This window comes from Haemorhous mexicanus, chromosome 3, assembly GCF_027477595.1.
Source record: "Haemorhous mexicanus isolate bHaeMex1 chromosome 3, bHaeMex1.pri, whole genome shotgun sequence".
Lineage (NCBI taxonomy): Eukaryota > Metazoa > Chordata > Aves > Passeriformes > Fringillidae > Haemorhous > Haemorhous mexicanus.
The window spans coordinates 33324261-33346179 of record NC_082343.1 but is presented as its reverse complement, the minus strand read 5'-3'; the positions used below and the strand labels follow the sequence as shown (position 1 = coordinate 33346179).

At 36.4% G+C, this 21919-nt stretch overlaps 1 protein-coding gene across 2 annotated transcripts in view; it reads right to left on the bottom strand.

Moving 5' to 3' along the window:
- Positions 1-21919, bottom strand: part of PRKN (parkin RBR E3 ubiquitin protein ligase) — a 685695-nt gene that overhangs the window by 631564 nt on the left and 32212 nt on the right. The gene's annotated exons all lie outside the window — the stretch shown is intronic.

Below are 21919 nucleotides of genomic sequence, written 5' to 3'. Positions count from 1 at the left end.
AAAACACATTCTATTGTCTGCCCAGCTCCCTTCTGTTAATCTATTTGTCAGTCAAATCCTAAACATCAATGCTAATTCTAAGCATGTAGGACCCATAAAAATTAGTAACATGATCTGACATCTTTGCTTACTTACTTTTTCTATTTAGCTAAACACAAAGATTATATTTATGAAAAAAAGTTCTAAGGCAGTGACAATTTCAGATAAATTGCTGAAAATGATGAGTGATTTAATACTTAACTACATTATAGATATAAATGGAATAAATCTCAAGAGCAAACAAGAGTTGCTGAATCTCTTTTAACTGATTCAGGACACAAATACTGGTAAACTAGGCAGTCTGACTGCATTACATTTAAATAAGAGAAGATAATTTCAGTGCAAGTGTGGATGAAAGGAAATAATGCAATGTGGGAGCATTGATAAACTTGCATTTCAGACCACTTATTTTAAAGGGAAAGTGACTTCACCAAAAGTGAAGTCTAGGCTCCAATTTTCCTACAGGTTTTGCGGGCAGCATTTTTTCATATTTTGTCTAAGACTAGGTTTTAGTGGTATCCGTGATCATACCTGATTCATAATAAAGTAATATGGATACTATCACAGACAGATGGCAAGGACAGGAAACAGGTGGTACAAAGTACCCGGTCATCATTTTCACTGGCATCCTGAACTTAGATCAAGTTAGATCGACTATGGCTTTTTGTATGAGAGCTTTGGCTCCAAAGGAAAGAGGAAAGCTGAAAAGATCCAAGATGTGCCTGCATTTGGATTGTGTTAGCCTATGTAGTTCATCTGAATCAATAAATTTTGTTTTCTGTCTGTATATTTTTCCTGTTCATTTGTTAGCACTCAGTATGTTTAGTTAAATCATCATTGCACTGCATTGCATGAAAAATCTGGATGTGTGATCATTTACCAGCCTCTGTTCTCAGAGACAACACAGAGCAAGAGGAGACCACTTAAGTTTGCTTTCATTAAAGCACAGCTCTTAATATTTTTTACTTGATCTATAGCAAAATCACAGCCTGGTCATACTCATAGAATGAGACCACTTGATTCAAAGTAACAATTACGCACACTAGTCTATATACAAATTAAATAGGTAGGTACTCTGTTGTCTCACCTACAGAAAAAAAGTCTTTTGGAAATATGAGCAGAAGTACTTTTACAAACAGAAATACAGGATATAGATGCTGTCTCTGAGAAAAGGGATGCCAGTCTTCTATAGAATTTACAGCAATAATAATGACAGAAAGTTTTCTTCTTTTAAGAAAAGGGTAAGCAGCTCAAAGTTGAGATTCAGGCTATATTGTACATCAAAACCTCTAGCCTCATAAAATTAAGAATTCTTAGATTTGATCTTTGGTGGGACAAAAAGTCACATTTTTATTTTTAAAGAAAAAAAAAACACCACTAAAGTACTTTTCCTTAAACTCCCTTTGAGGGCATATGCTGTACTTATTCACCAACTATTTCCCTGAAGAATTCATGTTCACATAAACTCACAGAAACACTGAGAATGTAAAAGAATGTGACTTCAAATAACTAGTAAGAAATTAATGCTAGCATTCATCATGAAAAAGAGAGTAGTTTTTCCTTTACTGGAAAAAGCCGTCTGTCAAAAGAACAAGATTTGGAATTTTCACAATGAAATGACTGATCTGAAAAAACAACTGACCACCATGATTTATGAGGAGCATTACTTACCATTTAGACATCTACAATTTACATAACATTCTGTTTTCAACACAGTCACTAAGAATGTTAAAAAACATACTTCCAAAAAACCAGACTTTCTGAGTGAAATATTTCATGTTTGGTTTTATGATTCTTTAATGTCAAGCAACCTTTGAAACTGCAAACAGCATTTTACTGGTAATTATATCTGCCTAGCATTAAGCCTTTGAGAAAAACATGTTGGGAAAAACTGGTAAATTTTGAATTCCAAATAGCAACTTGAAAAAATAACCTATGAAAATAAGCACTGGTTGCTAGCATATTTACAAACTGAATAGATTTATGCTGTGTTTTAATTTTGTTGTTGCTTTTCTTGCTCTCTTTGTTCCTCAAGCCATTCAGACATATTTTACCCTCTTATGGGGCAGAACACAGTGCCCAATAGTAATATATTGCTCCCTGACCTGCATGCTATTCAAAATATCATTTTGTCTGTAGTCTACTAAATGAAAAGTAAATATTATCAACAGGTAAAATAAGTTTCTATTAGTTTTTTTATTATTTGTACTGTTGGCTATGAAAGATTTTTTTTTTTTTTTAAATCTGGAGACTTGCCTATAGGATGACAGCTAAGTTTTTTCATCTTTATTTTGTTTTAATAAAGGAAGTTATTAAATAACTGTGTCTGTTAAACTATGGATGCCTTACTTTTAGTGTCACTGAACAGAATGAAAACTTCGCATCAGAGATTAAGTAGCGAATTGCAACTTTGGCTGCTCCTAATCCAAGTCAAACTAGAAGTAATGGACTGAGAACAAAAATTTCAGTAAACTATTGTCTGTCTATACTACATCAAGTTTTAGTATTAAGAAGAATATTGTAATAAAGTAGGAACACCAATGGAGCAACAGCATTTCCACTGTGATACTTATTTCAATTACCTGCTCCTCTGATTAAAGGACATGTCTCTGGCCACAATTCAGTAAATAATTTAATTTAATAACCTCTACATGCCTTTTTTGCTTAAGAGTGATACAAGTTTTCAAAGACAGCTTTTCAAAACCCAGACAAAGGCAAGTCAGAACATGATTTTCCATTTTCAATGTTTTTTGTATTCTGAGAATACTCATCTACCTTTACTGTTTTCAAAGCAACTCAAACAATTGATTAGATTTGAAGGAGAAATGGGTGTTATAAAAACCATGCTTTCAAAATAACGAAGTACATCACTTCAGAGATATTTCAATACTTATAAAACATAAAGAGCATCGATGCACTGTTTTGGCAGCTCCAATACGTTGGCTGTCATATTCAGATCAATGTGCTTTGTATTTGACAATGCTATATAGAAGATTTGTTTTAGCTTTTCTTACTAAGAATAGCAAACATCAAAACCAGGAAGAGACTGCGAAGAAAAGAGAAAGCAGTATTTACATATAACGTAGGGAATTTTTATTTTACAGATTTTTTTTTTCAGTAAGTTATTAAATTACTAGGCTACTTGTATCCAGAGTTCCATAAATCTTATGATGAAGACTGTAAGTAAGAAGTTAAGAATTTCAGACATGGCATATTGGTCTACATTGTGCTGTGATGCTGTTATGTTTGACTGATTCCTCTGTGATGCCTATTTGTGGAAAATATTTCTGCTGTAGCATCATCCATAATAACTACTGTCCAAAAGATATTCAATAAAATTTGGCAATCAAATCTATCTGACCTAGATTCTTAAACTGTCATGGTTGCCTTCTGTACCCCAAATTTGTAAGAAGAAAGGCTCATCTACCCTAAAGAGTGAAATCAAATCCCAAGCATTTTTTTCAGGCAAGGACCACATGCTGCATCTCATATAAAGGATTCCACAGTATATTTTAGAAGAAAGATATCTAATTATAAATAATATATTTTCATAAGATAAAATACTATGCAAACTCAATTGTCAAAGTAACATCACAGTCAGATAATTGTATTATCTTAAATACATTAGTCATAGACACAACAATAAATCTATATTTTAATTTATGTACTTTTGAGAAACTGAAGACCTGTACTTTATAGAAAGACATACCTCAATTTAAACATCATTCACCATATTCACCTGCTGTTTTGATCAGTGCAGCACTGCAAACACATCTGCTGTGTGTACTGTAACTATTCATGTTCTCTTATTTGTAGGTGTAAACACACCAAAGACATTGTTAATAGTTTTCTCATGATGTATGTGTTGCACTGTGATATCAAAGTATTTGAAACTATGGAAGAAAGAAAAGTAAACACTATAATTAAGTATTACCCTTTCTTGTGATCTCTGATTAATTAGGGGGAACAGATAGTGCCTCCAGAGACCCAGAAATATTTTCTGCAATTGCGTCATAACTTGCTCTAAATAAAGTTTAGTCACAGTTTTTCAGCAGCTGTCTTCTTCTATATCCTTATGGATTATATTTTTTATGAGGAATCTTCAGTATTTCCTTAAAATCAATTTGTCACTTCTAATAAAAGTATTAGGTTTGTCTCCTGTCCTGGTTTCAGCCAGAGCAGCAATGATTTTTCCTCAGTAGCCATGAGGGGGCTGAGTCTGGGGTCGTGTGTGGATGCGGCTAGCTTGTTTTTCTACACCACCCACCTCAGATCATTGTGGGGGGTGCAAGGAAGGGACTCTGGATTCCAAGAAGAAGGGCATGGCTTGGGTGGAAAACATGTGTGCCTGGGTAGAGAAATCATTGGCTGCTGCTCATTCTCTTGGAGTTCCACTGCACTGGTCAGTGAATATTTTTTGCACATAAGCCAACCTCTCTCTGTACACTTTAGTTATTAATATTGTTGCTGCTACTGCTCCTTTTCTTATCTCATTGCTATTTCCAGTAAATTGTCCTTATCTCAACCCTGGATCTCTGGTTTTTGTCTCCCACTGGAGGCAGGGAGGGGAACAGCTCTTTTTTTTTTTTTTTTTTTAGTGGTAGTACTAATTTGGGGAGAGCCCTTCAAAATCATGACACCTCCTTTTATTATACCTAGTATATAGTATGCACTTAAATATTGTAGCATTTTCACCTGGTTTTGAGGATTTTTTTTCTCTGAGGTTAGAACACTGATCAAAAATGTGTCCAAAACTTGTAAAGCACTTTCTCATATGCTGTCTTGTTCTGAACTAAATCTAACTCATGGGGGAAAAGGTAAATAGCATTAAATAGATTGTCAGTATAATGTATCATGTTACATTATTCAAGTGTTTAGACTGCTTTATGACTACTATTTCTAGTCAGAATTACTCATGATCTTCCTACACATGTAAAGCTAATCCCAGACCTCATAGGCAAAACAATAACCAGATAAGAAGTGCTATAAACGTACAGAGATATTTGTATGTAAATACCTAAATATACCTAGGATATCTGCAGGTAGATACTGCCTGCATCTACTAGCTGGACCACCAGGCCCAGGGAGTGGTGGGGAATGGTGCTGTATCCACTTGGTGGCCAGGCACCAGTGGTGGCCCCCAGAGATCTGTATTGGGTCTATTCGGTCCAGCCTGTTTAATATCTTTACTGATGATATGGACAAGGGGATCAAGTCTACTTTTAGCAAATTTGCAGATGACACCAGGCTGGGAGGGAGTATTGATGTGCTGGAGGGTAGGAGAACTCCACAGAGGAACCAGGACAGACTGGATTGGTGGGTCAAATCCAACTATATGAGGATTAATGATACCAAGTGCTGGGACCTGCACTTTGGTCTCAAGTCCCGGCAATGCTACAAGGTGGGGACAGAGTGGCTGGGCAGAGGCCAGGCAGAAAGGGATGTGGTTGTACTGATTGGCAGGAGGCTGAACATGAGACAAGTGTACCCACATTTCCAAGAAGGCCAGTGGTATCCTGGCCTGGATCAGCAATAGCATGGCCAGCAGGACCCAGGCAGGGATTGTCCCACTAAGCACGGGTGAGGCTGCACTTCAAATCCTGTGTCCAGTTCTGGGCCCCTCACAAGAAAGACACTGAGGTGCTGGAACATGTCCAGAGGAGAGCAACAAAGCTGGTGAAGGGTGTGGAGCACAAGTCTGGTGAGGAGTGGCTGAGGGAGCTGGGGGTGTTTAGTCTGGAGAAAAGGAGGCTCAGGGGAGATCTTATCACTCTCCAAACTACCTGACAGGAGGTTATAGCCAGGTGGATGTTGGCCTTTTCTTCCAAGTAATAAGGGACAGAATAAGAAGAAATGGCCTCTAGTCACATCAGGGGAGGTTTAGATTAGATATAAGGAAAACCTTCTTCAGCAAAAGGGCAGTCAGGCATTAGAACATGGGATCCTGGCAAATAGTAGAATCACCACACCTGGAGATGTTAAAAAAATGTTATCTATGAAATTTGGGACATGGTGGATGGTAGTGTAGGTAGTGATGGACTCTGAAGTGCTAAATTGACAGTTGGACTCGATCTCAGAGGGTCTTCTCAAACCTAAACAATTCTATTATTCTATGTAAACAGCAGAAGTTCACAACTGATAGTGAAGCAAGTAAATATTTTGAATCAAAACTCTCCCTATCAGTATGGTTGCTATTCTACTACTAGTACAAAAGTCATAGAAATTGAATAATTGCACACACACAAAACACAATTCTTGTTTTTTCTTTCAAGAGGCTTCACTGAAAAAGTTCAATGAAACATAGGATTCCAGACTGTATCAACTGTCCCTGTATTATTTTGTTAGAAATTTTATTGAATTGTAGGTAGTACTATGACAGTGTAATTTAAGTTCAGTGTGCCACTCACATATTTTGGGGCCATTTTCTTGCACAAAAACAGAGGGCTCATTGTACTTGTTTGTAACTAAACAGTAATTCTCATCAAACAAAGTTCAAACTCTCCCTTTAGTCTAAGGAATGCTACTTTATGCAAGTTTGGGTTTTTTCCTATACAATAATCATATTGTCCATAAAAAAATTCCATTGTTTCAAAGATTTTCTTGCCTGAGACCTGATAAATTAGTTATCTTTTCTCAAGAAATATGAAAAAAGATGTATTTTGATACAATGGCAGTGTTCAGAGAGGCCACAAAAAGAAAACATTCTTTAAAATAAATGACCATGGGGTCTCTAAATTAGAGCACACTGCTTTTAAACAGAACTGTTTTAAACAGAACTGTTTAGAAAATGAAATTTAAAACATGAAACACTTCATTTCACATCTAAAGGTTTCTATTTTATTACATATTTCATTCACAGCAAGTTGCAAATCCTTCAGACATCCGCCAGAATCTAATGACCATCTGGAAATGCTGCATAACTGAAACTTCAAAAAAAAAACAAAATCGCTCAGAGCCTGTCCTTACTTGGCAAAGTACAAGGACTTTTTTCAACAAGTATTTCTATCATGAAAAATGTTTTAAATTCCTTTTCAGTCAGTTACATCAGTGTTTCTCCAGGTATAAGATTAACAAAGCAAAAGCGTAGCTGCCATCAAGCATTAAAGTAGCTTTTTAAAGATACTGGTAGGTGAACTCCATCAGCATAAAAAGGTCTCATATGCTTGAAATACTTATATTTACACAAGGAAAATATAACTCTTGGAAATTTAATCAGATGGAGATCCCAACTGGGCATCTGCTGACAGTAAAGAACTAGAGACCTTGCTGTTTGGGCCTAGCTAAATGAAAGAGGAAACAGGGTGGAAGCTCATACGTTGAAAATAAATTGGAGCTGATGCCTTAAAATAGGGATTAGAAAACAGAGTAACATTTCAAAAAGTATATTCTGAAAAACGGTAATCCAAAATTCTCTATTACATGACTAGCATAAAATAAGGATGTTTGTTTTATCTGAAAAATTCTTTATTTTCCGTGAAGGTTGAATTTAAATTCCTATTTTTTTCTTTGATTTCTTCTGTTATTTAGCTGTTCCTTATTCTCCAATCCATACTTCATATTTTATTCCATCTTTTGCTGACAGTCTCACTTTTTAACCTCCCTTTCATTAGCTTCCATGCTTTTTGTTCATGATGCTATTCATTACATTAATTCATCTTTCCTCTTATCTCTGCAAAGAGCTTCAGGACAATGCTCGTGCAGCATTTGAATCCAGCTAAATCTAATAATAGATAATAAATGTTATTGCAACAGTAACTAGACCTTGTGATGCCCACCTCAAAGATGAGCACTGCCTCACATCTTCAACTCCCCTAATGAATTACCCTTCCATGTGATTACTATAAATCCTGCCCAACAAGTGCTGCTGCCCTAGGAGAGAAAGATAAGCAAAAGCTGAGCTACACATTTACTTGCTACTGCAGAGAATGTTACCAGCTAGCAGGTCAAGTGTTCCTGGACTCCGTAAGGTGTCTACTACACGGTGCAACACAACACATGGGAAGAGCAAACCAGCTCCAAGGCATGAAAGAGTACTTGTTAACCGGATGTTGGCACCCAACGTGTTTACTCCTGGTGAGAACACTGTGCAATGCAGCTCAGCAGCTCACTGTGGCTCTTTGGGCCTCACAACCACTCCATGATGGAGATAAGCCTAGAAGCGTTTCCAGAACTGGCTCTGTGATAGGATGTTTGGAGATCTCATGTAAAGCAGGGAAGTGGGTTTTTTTTTTAAGTATGTCAACATCTGATGATGTGAGAGAGACCTGGTCCTGTAGTTATACATGTATAGTTCATCTACAGCTCCCATTCCAGTTCAGCTAAACTTCAGCTTCTCATATAACAAGCCTGCAGATTTTGCAGCAGCAAAGCTGAAAAACACTCAAATGCCCCCAGAGACCACATAAATAGAAGGCTGTATGAAATGCATATAACAAGTGCATTTTGAGACACACTTCTTTCTTACTGCCATTATGGCAACACATTATCTGGCAGGGATCTATTCCTGTACTTTCATTATCTCAATTCAAAGCATATATATTTTCTTGAAATTACACTTATGCATTCCTCTTTAGCCACAAATTGTAATATTGCAGTTGCCTAAAACTCTAAAATTCAATTGTAAAATTATGAATAATTGTATAATTAAAATCTTGAAATTATCATCGTATATGCAGATTTACGTCTCAGGTCAGTGCCAATATACATGAAACAAACGTAAAATTATAGTTCTACAGGTCTCCTACCTCAGGAGCAATCAAAAGCAACAATTAAATAACACCAGCTTTTTCCCCTTCAGATAAAAAAACCAAAAATAACCAAAGCATATTTATGTGCTTATATTAATTTATAGTTATATAAACTACATGCTATTTTAGTATCAAATATCCTACATAAACAAAATTGTAATAATAATAGGAATAATAATAATAAGTGATAGGTAAAAGGCCTATTCTGTAACAATTTTTTGCAGAAAAGTAAGTAATGCATAATGCCTAGCCATAGGTCTTTTCTGTCCTGTTGGCTAATTACCTACAAATTGCTGTGCCAGTTTTACTGCTGCTGGTTATTATTAACTGAAGTATGTTTTCTCCTGAGTATTGTTACTCTTTTTCACATCTTTTCAACCTCACCAGAGAAAATGCACTTAAGATTCATGACACTGAGATGGATTGAATTGCAAAGGACATCTTCTACAACTGAATTCTGTAAAGAGACGCCTCCCAAACAAAAAGCTGACAGAACAAAAGCTGCAGCCATACACATTGTGCTGCTTTAAAACTGGAAGCTGAAAGTACTGAAAACAGTTATATTTGCATCAGAATCTTCTTTGGCAATGTAACAACAATGTAGCCCTGGGCATTTACTCTGACATGCATTAAAATGATGCAATAATGATTTTTTTATACAGAAATTAAATTATTATATTTTTAATGATTCATTCTGTAGAAGCCATGTCTAATTTGGGGCATCTTCTCCCAACAATAATTCCCCACCAATGTACTAGAGTTTAAAGCTTAGTTATTGCTTTTGCAATATAAGAACTTTAACATAATTATAGATTATGGAAACTATGATCATTCGTAGGACATGATTAAGGCGTTCTTGCCAACTAGATAAAATGAAAAGAACATGTAAAATTCTTTTTTAAGCACCCTGCAGCCCAGAAAAGCCTTGAAGTTCCACCCTTTAATTAACAGCCAATTAGACAAATTCAGATCTAAAATTTCAACAGCTAAGAATAAATAACTTAGCCTGGTTTATTTATATTCTGCATACACTTTATTTTTCTCCTTTATATTTTTGTACTATTTAATAAAAAAAAAAATCAAATTTCCAAGATCAATAATTAGTATAATCTTCCAGCAGTCTTGTGAAAATCAACACAGCTTAGGGTAAAAAAAAAAACTCAACAAACAAACCATCTTTAATGCACTGTTCAACAAATGCTCATCAGTTGAACTTCCAAGTTTAGCTTGCCAAAACTGCTAACTAGAAGATAATGATTAAAAGTTTGCTTTAAATGACTCCTAAAAAGAAGCATGTCCATACTTTATATCAAACTTTGCATTTCTATGGAGATAAATGCATTGGTCTTTTTCTGCAGATATGTGAATGCAGCAAAATGATTCTCTACTGTTACACACTTCACACTTAACAGTATAACTAATGAATATTTATTACACAAATTCTTGGTGTACAGAAAAATATAAGTAGCAATTTAAACTAACTTTTCCTCATTTCCATAAATTGTGCTAATTGAAAAGTTTCAAATAAATTTAAAGGCCAGCAATATCTTATTTTTATACAATTTTTTTTGTTTATTTGTTTCAAGCTATTGGTTCTCTGATATGAAATTCTATATCTGAAAATATTTGCTCATTTTTATTTCTAGTAAGGAATTTATAAATACCAGGGTTAAATAAGGACCTCAAACTACCATGAGTAAACTACTAATTATAATTCTACCTACTCATCACAGTGAATAATGGACTTCATGAATTCTTCTCTGTCATACCTTTGAAGTGAAGATAATTCAGTCAAGTAAAACTTCAAGAATTTCTACACTACCTCTTCTAAGTTCCTCATAGACAAGGTAATGTGGTATGGGTTGTATGAGCAGAGAGCTGGACTGAAAACCAACTGAGGGGCCAGGCCCAGAGGGTGGCAAAGGTCACTAAGCACCAGCACAGGTAGCCCAGAGAGGTTGGGGAATCTCCATCCTTGGAAGTATTCAAAAGTTGTCTGAATATGGTCCTAGGAAAGCCGTTTTAGGTGGCCCTGCTTGAGCCAGGACAACATGACCTCCAGCGGGACTTTCCAACCTCAGTCATCCTGTGCTTCTAATTTATTGTAATTAAAATTGTATCTGTCACAAGTCTCAAAATACCACCTTCACAAACCTTGATATTTACTCTGGCATCACTTTATCTTTCACATCAAATTCTTATACTTTACAACCATCAAGGTAGAAGTCTTCCTTCATCTTTACTATTCTTTTTTATTTCCTATATGTTTGCAATATCTGCTATGTGACAGACTACCAGAAGACAGATTTTGCATCTCTCAGATTTCACAAATTCTCTGCTTGAAATTTTCAACAGCACAAAGAGGGAAGGAGGAAAGAAAGACAAATACTAACATGACAGTTAACACATGCATTTCATATGGCAAATTCTAACAGTAAGTTTGCAAGTCTGCAAGAGATAACAAAGGGAACATTATGCTCATGTTTTTGCTGGGACAGGGTTATTTTTTACCTTTATATTTTGCCAACAAATTCCAACAAAGTCAAGGAAAAGTCTATGACAAAATTGTTATTCATATTTAACTGGCAAATTATTTCTGATAAAAAGACATCTGCTCAGAAGATTCCCAACCAGCTGTTCTCTAATATTTTCTTCTCCAATAATACAGTCTTTAAGTCAGGGTTCTGTTTCCTGTTTCTAAACAGATTTCTTTTTCCCTAGCAGTCCTTTATGTTGGCGATTGGGAGATTTTGTTCCTATTGTTTTTTCACAGCAATTGATAAAATGTGTTTATAAACTTGGAACCCCTTCCTGATGCCTATCCCATTTCTTATTTACGTGTCTCCCACCACCTAAATATGGAGCATCAAAGTATTAGGTAGCTTTTCCCCACTACTTTTGGTATCAGTTGTTAAGGTGGCAGGAAACTGCTTTGAAATTAGAACCGATTTCAGGTGAGAGAACAAAATTCAAAGAAATCCAAAAACCTCAAATCTGTGATTGAGTAGTACAAAGAGACACTTCTATTGGTAGCACCCTAGCCCAAGGGTGGTTACTGCCTTCTTTCTTTGACTCATTTTTTTGCCTGTTCCTTCAGTGTCTTTGAAGGGGTCAGCAGTGCCAGCCTCAAACAGTCAAATCCACTGCAACAAACCCTTCTGTGGCATGAGCCAATTAATGAAGAAGCACTATCTTTTTCCTATCTGCTTTACTTCTTTCCCACAACATGACCAAAATTAGGTTAATTAGCAATGTGCTGGGGGAAATAAAATCACTTTATTTAGATTAAGAGTTTTCAGCTGGCCTCATTATGAAGTATGGGACAATTAATGAAAAGTAAAAATGGAATCACAATTCTGACTTAGATTTTCGAAAACATTTCCTCTCAAAGAGTTAGCGAACAATTTAGAAAGACTTTTTTTCTATTAAAAATATAAATTAAAAGATGACAATGAAGATAATTTTTTTTTTGTTCAGAGTCATGTTCATACAGAATATAGCTATATTTTCTAAAGATTTACATGCAGAATACAAGATGCTTTAAAAGTGGAAGAAAATGAAGATCCACCAGCCACCTGGGAGCTAAAAAACCACTGTATGAGCAGAACAACAAGACTAGGTATGTAGTTTCACTACAACTACCTTAAATAATTTCCATGAGAGTTATCCCTTCTTGAGTTAACCTAGCTCAGAAGCGAGCAGGCGCAGTGAAATTACGCAGTACAGATTGATTGTATTAGCAGCACTAAGTAGCTATTGTATTCCTAATTCAATCCACACTACTCAAATTCAAATTTAAAGCATCACTAATCCCGAGCTTTTGGAATAAAACCAGATTAATATAATTGGTAAATTACACCTTAAATTAACAGTGTGCTGAATACCAGCCTTAGAAATTAAAGCATAATTTTATTAAGTCCTTTAAAACAGCAGAAGTTCCTTCCTACCGGCACTGCTATGTTGTTGTACAGTATTTTAAGATCTGCCTTAAGGTATAAAGAGAACACACACACTTATTGACCTTATGAGAAGGGGTTTAAACTAGGTAAACTGGAGAAAGTTTATTATCACCTAAAGCACCAATGCCAGGGCTGTGAGAAATAGACGAGGGTGTAGTAGGATGAGAGAAGGTCTCACACTTCTTTCTCTTTTGAAAGCCAGGTGATAGTGGGTTCATCTCAAGCACCTCTATAATAGATATTCATAGCATGGGATAAAACCAGGAAGAATGAGAAACTGAGAAACCTGTGCACAGTTGTAGAGCTATGATCTCATCAAAACGGGAGGGATATGGCAGCACAGCTAGTATGTCTGGAGCACTGAAGTACACAGGAACAAGCTCTCCAGGAAAGAGAGGCCAGAAAGCTGGGGATGGGGCATTGTAATCTGTGCAAGGGAGTTTCTCACAAGCACAGAGCCTTGTCTTTGGAAAAGCTCCGATCCTGCTGCAGAGAGCAGCCAACATGCTGCAGGGTCAGGCTGGAGAAGCAGGTGGAGAACTGGTCTGACAAGAACCTCACAAAGTCTAACAAAGGTAAATTAGCCCTATATCTGGGATGGAATAACCCAATTACAGCACAGTCTGTGAGCAAGCTGGCCAAGAAGGACCTGCAGTTCCTGATGCACAGTAAATTGAATATGAGTCAGCAGTGGGCTCTCACAGCTGAAAAGCCCAGTGACCTAGTGGACTGTATTTGCAACACTCAAACCAGAATGTGGAAAAGAGTATTCCCCTCTCTTGAGCAAGTGTGAGAGTATATCTGAAGTCTCAAGACCAGTTTTAGGGTTTTCAGCCTTGGAATAGACTTGATGTACAGGACCAAGCCCAGTAGAAGTCACTTTGTAAAGATGAAGCTGAGACCACTCACTCTCTTCAGCTTTAGAGGCTCAGGAGAGATCTTCCTGATGTTTTCAGCTTCTTGATGGGAGGGCACAGAGACAATGCAGCCAGACTCTTCACATTGGCAACCAGAGATGGAACACAAGGCAACAAAATGAAAGACAGAAAAGCTCTAATTAGCTAAAGAGAGGGGAAAACTACACCACAAGGGTGCTGAAACACTGGAATAAGGGTGGCAAGAGAGGTTGTGCAATGTCTATCCTCTGAGCATTTCAAAACTCTGACCAACCTGGCTGACTCTAGTTTAAGCAGGGTGTTGGACTCAATTATCTCCAAATGCCTTAACTTAAAACATGAGCTAATATTTGTTTCACTGAGTAACCTTCAAATTTACAATGTGATAAAGCTTTTTTTAACTAGCTGTTTTGTTGGTTTTTCCCTTCCTCCTGTCCTTTCTTGTAATTTTCTTATTCCATGAGGAAGAAAATAAAATTTTATAAGACTGAAATTGAGTGTATCTATATTGGCCCTCTAGGGACAAATTCATCAATACAATTATCAATGCATTTCTTGAAAGCATACATATGGCTACCAATGTAAAATTGTGAGTTTACAGACCACTATTTTCCAGCAGAAATGTCCTTTTCATGCTACATCTCAAGTGCAGTCTGACACAACCACTTTCTATCATTCTTTTTTATTATTATTGTTATTTTACTTAAAATACTCTTCATTGCTTTATGGTGGAGATATTTAGATCCTATTTGGCTGGCACTCAGTGCATTCTGCTGTCTTTGTGATTTATGAGTTGCTGATTTTCACTTGCACAAAAAAAAAAAAAAAATCCTCCACAAGAAGAAATAATTTGGAATTGCTTAATATGCCCTGACAAATGTGCTAATTATTTCGGAGAAGCAGATTTGCTGTCACCTTTCATTGTTGAAAGCAACACACTCATGGCAGGCTCTAGTGCTAGAGATATAAATACTGCAACTGCTTAATGTATGAAAATGTTATTGGCCATGCACAATGAGTGATTTAATTTGTTCACCATCCAATGAATTTGAACAAGACTTTTCCATGATTTATAGCAGAGACTGTTATGGCTTGCAATGTGTCATACTCTAAAGGGTCTTAGGACAAAATTTTATGCAAAGTAATACATTAGTCTTTATTGTAAAATGCTAGAAAACACATCCTCATTGTGTCATATCATGACCCTGGAGCCCTATAATCAGATTTCATGGGAGGAAATGAAAAACAGAAAGCATAAAAGAAAAAAATTCAGGGAAACTCAAAGTCTAAGAAAAAAAAATAGTAAAAACTGATTTTATTTTCATATACTGCACAAACTAGCTTGAGAACTGACATAAAAAAATATTCAATTTATATTTATTCAAATCTTGGGGCATGTTACCTTGGCATTATGTTTCTAAATAGGTTACTTCAGAGGCCTGGGGATAGAGCACAGTATTTTAGCTGTTGCTAACATTTGAGTCCATATCCTAGAAAGCATAATATATTCCAGACAGAAGCTTTGTCTGTCAGCTAGACCCCTGATGCCAGTAAGTCTGGTTTCTGAATGTTTTCAAAGTAAAGCTTAATTGACCAATAATCAGACAGCATTGAAAGGCAAATACCTGAAATATTATTTCCATCACTTGTTTCCTTGATTTCTTTTAGACAATGAAAAAACCCCACCCTTTTAATTGCTAAAATACAATCACTTGTTGGAAGTGGCATCTCAGCTGTCTTAATTTATACCTGCAGACTCACATATAATGTTTGCAGCTCTAGCACTGCTTAACACATCCCCACTTAAAACCAAAGGTGTTTCTAGTGAAAAAAGAGATACATATTCTACTACACTAGGTGACTGCTATAAAATCTGTTAAGTACATCATTATGGGGATGCTAGCTTTTAAGTTTTAGACTGTATTTGTTTTCTGTATTCATTTGCAGAATTTTTAAGAGCATTAACGTTATTTTTCATGTTTAGAGGGAAGTTAAAAATGTAGTTTACCTCTGTACTGGAAACCAAATCAATTAATTCAGAACCTCTGGTGACCTAATTGCTAGATATTAATTTCAGCTCAATTTTTAATATACTGGATACTAAATTTATCTGAAATACAGCACTTTAGCTCTGGCCAAGTTCTTCACAAACATCTAGCCTGGATGGCATTGTTTGTACATATTGTTTAGTAAGACATGTCTACTTAGGACATGCTATAAACATACACATAAAAACTCTCCTCTTATTATGGAGTTTTTGTGAATTAAGAAATCATCCCAGTAACTCAGAGAAAAAGAAGAAAGGCTTGGAAGTCTGAAACACCCATATACAAACATCCATGATTTGCAATAAAAGCATCCTGCAGAAACACTGGACAAAGTTTAAGGGTGCTGCATTATTCATCTGAAGTTTCAAAATGACTTTTCAAGAGTTCCTTGCACTATACTGCCAAGGACCTGAAACTCATATTCACTGTTAATGTTGTAAGACTTCTGGTACTTGAGGGCACCTTCAAATACAGCTCCTGCTCACCTCACTAGGAAAGCACAAGTTTGGTCAGTGTTCCAAATTTCCTAATCTACTGAAGTGTCTCTGAGAACAAGCTCTGACCCCTACCCCCTCTCCTGTTTTTGCTTTGTAGTACAATAATTTGTTGCTCTGTCTTGAGCAGTAACTGAGGAATGTGGGGAGGAAATATGCAACAAATGAAATAATTATGGGGTGTTCTTACTGGCTTTAGTCTTTATTGCCTCAAATGCAGACAAACACTTGAAACAAACAACCATGCAAAAATTTAAAAAATTGAGAACTGCAGGTATGGGGAAAAAAAAAAAAGATCAAAATCTGCCAAAGCAGTAAAAGTGATAATTTAGCAACAATCTGCAAACCAGTTTACTGTATTGGAAAATAACACTGTGACAGTAAATTTCAATGCCTGCTCCCAGCTCCTGCTAGCTGTAATATGAATTACTTCATATTTCAGTGTGGCCATAAGCAAAGGCCCTGCTAACATTAAGATTCTGCCTCTGCCAATGTTAAGTACAGCTCTTTACTCACAGCTTCATTATTTTATGTTTTACATGTGACACAAGAATAATTTAAGAAATTTTCAGTAATTTCCATTCCAAATATTTCAAATTTTGAATTCCCTGAGTACTAGTGATACAGAAGGATTTCCTTCACCCTCCTCAAACAGTTTTCAGGCCAGAATGACAACAGGGAAATTGCAACATTGAAAACTGGTATTCAAATGCATTATCTGCAGCCTACTTTTGAATTACAAGTTACAGTTTAATCATTTTTCTTATTCTCTAGTTTAAAGAAAAAAAAAACCCAAACTATGAAAATTATATGGAAAAAAAAATTGACAAAGTATTTTTAGAAAACAAAGAAGTCAGAAATGAAACTAGATCCTTCACTACTTCTTCAGATGCCAAATTTGGATACAAAGTAAAAACATGGCCATATGAAAGGCTTGTACAAACACTTAAATATATTAGCTCTAGAAAACAAAGAAGAAAGAAGTGAGATTGGGAAAAGAAAAGTGTTTTCTTCAGAACTGTTTCATTGCTTTAAAGTGTGTAACTATAGTGTACTATTCACAAAATACTTTCTGACAGAGATCCAGTAGACTCCTGAGTTATTTTCCAATCAGCTGAAAACCCTTAGCAGTAGACAAAAAACCTAGAAATATGTTCTTAGAATATAGTATAGAAGCAACATAGATGTAGAATGCTTTTTGCAGCATTGTTTTCTAATCATCTTAATAGCAATAGCCATGTAACAATGTAATGTCAAGAGGCATTTCCCCCTTGTATACACTTCTTCATTTCTTAATTCTTTAATTGTTTAATTATCTGTCACCAGATTACTTTCTAGCCATTGCTTCCACAAAAGATGATAAAAATTTTATGTTTGCCCTCATTTCATGCCATAAATGTTTCACAGTTTCATGAATATTCATTTTGTTTGTTTCAAAAGTTATTTAAAGACAAAGGTGTTTCAGGGTGATCTTTCTAAACCTTGTTACTCTGTAGTTTGCTTTGTTTTGCTTGAATGATTTTGCATTATTGTAGCTGATTGGTTCTCATGAACACATCTCTCACATCTACATTAAAATGGCAGACTGGTTTTTTGTTTGTTCATAGCAACATTTCACCAAGTACATGCAAAGTATCTCACAGCACAGTAACCGACCCTGTAGCCTCTAAGCCAGCTTTCTTAGTAAGATTTGCAGTAGTCAGCTTTGCTAACATGCCAGTCTCAACACTGACGTTATTTCATTTTGTAAAGGACAAATGGATGGACTAACCAAACAAGAAAACATTTGTTTGCCAATTGCCTCCCTGAAAACATTAGAGTCATCAGATAGAAAAAGAAATGGTACATCATTTTATTACTTACCAGCAGTCATTATTTTTAGCACGTAAGATTATCTACTGACTTAACTGTTTATATTTGTGAGACAAATTCTCTACAGAGATGGAAGCAGAGAAACAATATTTGAACAGCTGCTGCCAGGAGGTTATAATCAGATTGTGTTCTGACTTTGTTCCTCACACTGCACAAACACTCCATGGCTACTGTTCAAAGTCATCACCCTTCTGGGACAATACTTTCATACTTCAATTAGGAAACTAGCATTTATGAAGACTATTTGTAAACCCCCAATCTTGCAAATATTTTCTAAAGAGTATTGTGCTCGAGAGCATCAGTAGCCTTCTGACTTCAAAGAAATTCATGTGGCAAAGCACTCCAAGCCAAATGTTCACTGTTATAGAGAAGTGTTTGAAAACTACATTTATAAGCACGAAGTCCCAATGGCTTTTGAGAATGTGAATGATTCTGTAGTGCAAGACTTTTTTTTTTGTCTTATACTCCCATATTCCAGCCTTTCCATTCACAAAAGACATACTTTTCCAGGTTAATCAATTTAGAAACCAGCAGAAGGTAGTTCCTCTGAATGAAAAATTTTCTAAAATTATTTACTTATATTGATGCCACTTTCACCTGTAGACATTGCCATAAGTCTTGTTACCAACAGCATTTGTCAGACTATCAGGTGATTTTAGTTTTCACAAAGGCAAACATATTCCCAGAGTGTGTTATGTTTGCCTTCAGAATGTATTGGCTTTGACACAGGGCTCCACTCTCTCAGTTCAGCTTGTGCAGCCTCTTACAGAGCCTACATGTGCTGCACACACTGGCCAGCCACATGCCTGGCTCAGCCCCTGGGCCCAGCACAAGCACCATGTGTGGGGGTGGATGCACACTGGCAGATCCAGCTCCCACACACCATTCAGCTTCTTCACCTGAGCATGCAGAACCAGGCAACTTGCATCCATGTTGCCAATGAGCTTCCACCCTAAAGAATGCTGCTTGAGTGGACACCTTGACAAAGACAGCTATCCTTTAAATATACAAGGCAGGGCCACATATCAGGCCTTCATTTTGCTTTTTTCTATGGCAGCCTCACTGCACCTGCTTCTTCAGAAAGCATTTATTGCAGCCAGGCATGTGGCTGACAAAGCCGTGGCCCAGAATAAATTATTCTTTCCAAGATATGGACACAGGTGTTATCAACAGCTAAAATAGCACACTGGATCTCTGGTTCTCTGAAACAGATTTGTCCATCAATAAGATTGAACTACCACACAGTCTTTCTTCCATTACATTTCCAGTTCCTTTCCTTTTGAATTTTAGGTATGAACTAATGGATTAGTCCTGCCACTTCCTGCACTATTCTCTAAGCTGTCTTTCTGAAGTGCAGGGGAGGCTGATACCAGAGACAGATGAGGAGAAAAAGGAGTCTGACAGCATGACAGACACTTAGTACCAGCATGACTGATGGGAAGACTGGGTTGAACCACAGAGCTATTAAGGCTGGAAGAGACTTTCCTATGTAGGTCATCTAGTCCACACTGCTGCCTTAAGCAGACAATTATAGCAGGGTGCTTAGGGCTGTGTCCAGTCAAGATACGAGTACCAAGGAAGGAGATTCCACAGCCTGCTCCAATGCTTTAGTACTCTCATGATTATTTTTTCCTTAATATATTACTTTCTTCTTTAGAACTTGTGCCTGTTGCCTCCTGTCCTATCATGGAGCACCTGTGAAAAGTGCATCATCCAATTAGACAGTGCTGGACAGCAACAACACTTCTTCTGAGCGTTTTCTTCCTAAGACCAAATACAGTCTGTTCTGTCCTCTACAGAGACTGTGGGCTCTACAGAACCATGCCTCACACTGACACCTGACTGGATTCACCCACATGTCTAGAAGGTGGCTGTGGTACCACCCTTGCACAATTTAATATCTTGTCCCCAGACTGAAGACCCCTGTGCATAGTGTGATTATGAAGCACACAAATGGACTACCTGTGTCCTTCCAATGCATCGGCTCCTACAGAAGGATGGCAGTGGTGACAATCAGCCAACGCAAAAGCCATCAGGATGATGACAGAAGAATAAGGGGTGAAAAGGCACAAAGTTGTTTTTTACAGTATTAAAGTTTACAAAAACCCTTAATCTTTTCTTTTCAAAGGAAGATATTCCAAAGCAACTCAAAAGGCAGCTTTGCAACTTTCAGGCTTTTAGTCTTCATGGGACAATCTGGAAGAAATCTGAATGATCAGACTCCAACTTTGAAAATGCTCCTATAAGCTGAACATGACTATGAAAGATGCCCAATAACCATTATTCTTTCTGATTACTCCCTCCAGACATATACACATCATTTGTCTGTGCACATTCTTGCACCTGCCACATTTCGTTACAAGACTGAATTTTAAAAGAACCAATTAACTTGAAGTGTTGAATATCATGTTGCCAAGTTAATGCCCAACTCAATACCTGGAGCGGCTTACTTTGTCCAACGGATTATTAAAATCTCACCCTTGAACTGAAAGGTCAGAAGGGCAGCATACATACATGCATACATACATATAGATAGATAGATATAGGACATAACGATTACACAGTAGTCAATAGTCCGAATCAACCCTAGTATCCCAGTTACCATATCCTGGAACTGACATCCAACATCTACTTTTAATGTAAAAATCATTATGTGAAACAGGAGGCTAGTGTGGCTTCTACATTAACTTGGGGAGAGTCAGGAGTTCATAATTTCTCTGAGGCATAATGTTGATGTAGTATGTTTTTGAAATACAATTTCAGAAGCCCATGAAAAAAAAAATCTAAAATTCAAAAGATATGAAGGAAAATTTGTGAAGTTGAACAGAAAGTGCATTAATTAGTACCTCAGCTGTTCAAAGTATAACTTTATTATCATAGTTGTTCTAAAATTGAAAATGTACTACAAAAATGAACTCATGTATAATGTCATCATTGAGACTTTTTTCAGGATTTTTTATATAATCCAGCTGAAGAAAGGTCTCAGTGGTCTTGTGTCATTTTTTCTGTCATAATTCTGTCAGTAAACTGATTTCCATCAAATAAGGGCTTTGTATAAATCAGCTATCAAGGTTTTAGTAGCCTGTTCAATTCTGTCTTATGCTCATCAAGAACTCAGTTTAAGACAGCAAAGCTGTTTCTCCTTTCTTCCAAATACTCCTTCCTTGTTTTCTAATGCCAATAGACAACATTTGCAGATCTTATCTCCAACTTGTTTCTGTCCAGTGAACCCATACAATGACTTGTGGTGAGCAGGTATTATTGCAGTGCTGCAGTTGCACAAGATACTTGAGCTGGGAGAACTCAGCCAAAAGAAAGTCATGCAATGCTGTCTCCTTTCCTGCTTCTGACAGAGAATTAGACACTGGTTTTAAAATTTGAAGTATATGATTCAGAAAAAACAGTTCAGAACGGAGTTGCCTTTGAGGTTAAAAAGATATTAAAAATCTTACTAGCCTTGAAGAGCAGATCAATTGGATAGCTCTACAAAACTTTCAGGACCTTTAAAGGAGATGTCACTTTAAGAAATGCAAGTATACAGAGCACTCTTGATGTTGTTCCCAGTAGTTTGAACTGTAAAGCTTTTATCTTATTGTTTGGTTTTTTTAATGGCAAGTCCACAAATGTATTTCCTTGCCTATAATTTTATAAAAGCTGTTTTTTATCAGAACAGATTAGTAAAGAGAATGTAAATCTCCTTTCTTCCCAGTTAGAAGACTTTCATATTTAATATTTCTCTACAGAATTTCTACTAACACAGAAGCCCTGGGACAAAAAATTTAATTTTATGGCTATAAAAGACAACAAGGGAATTGAAAAACCCCTTTGGAGTTCAGTCACAAAAAGGAAAGATTCAATTACTTT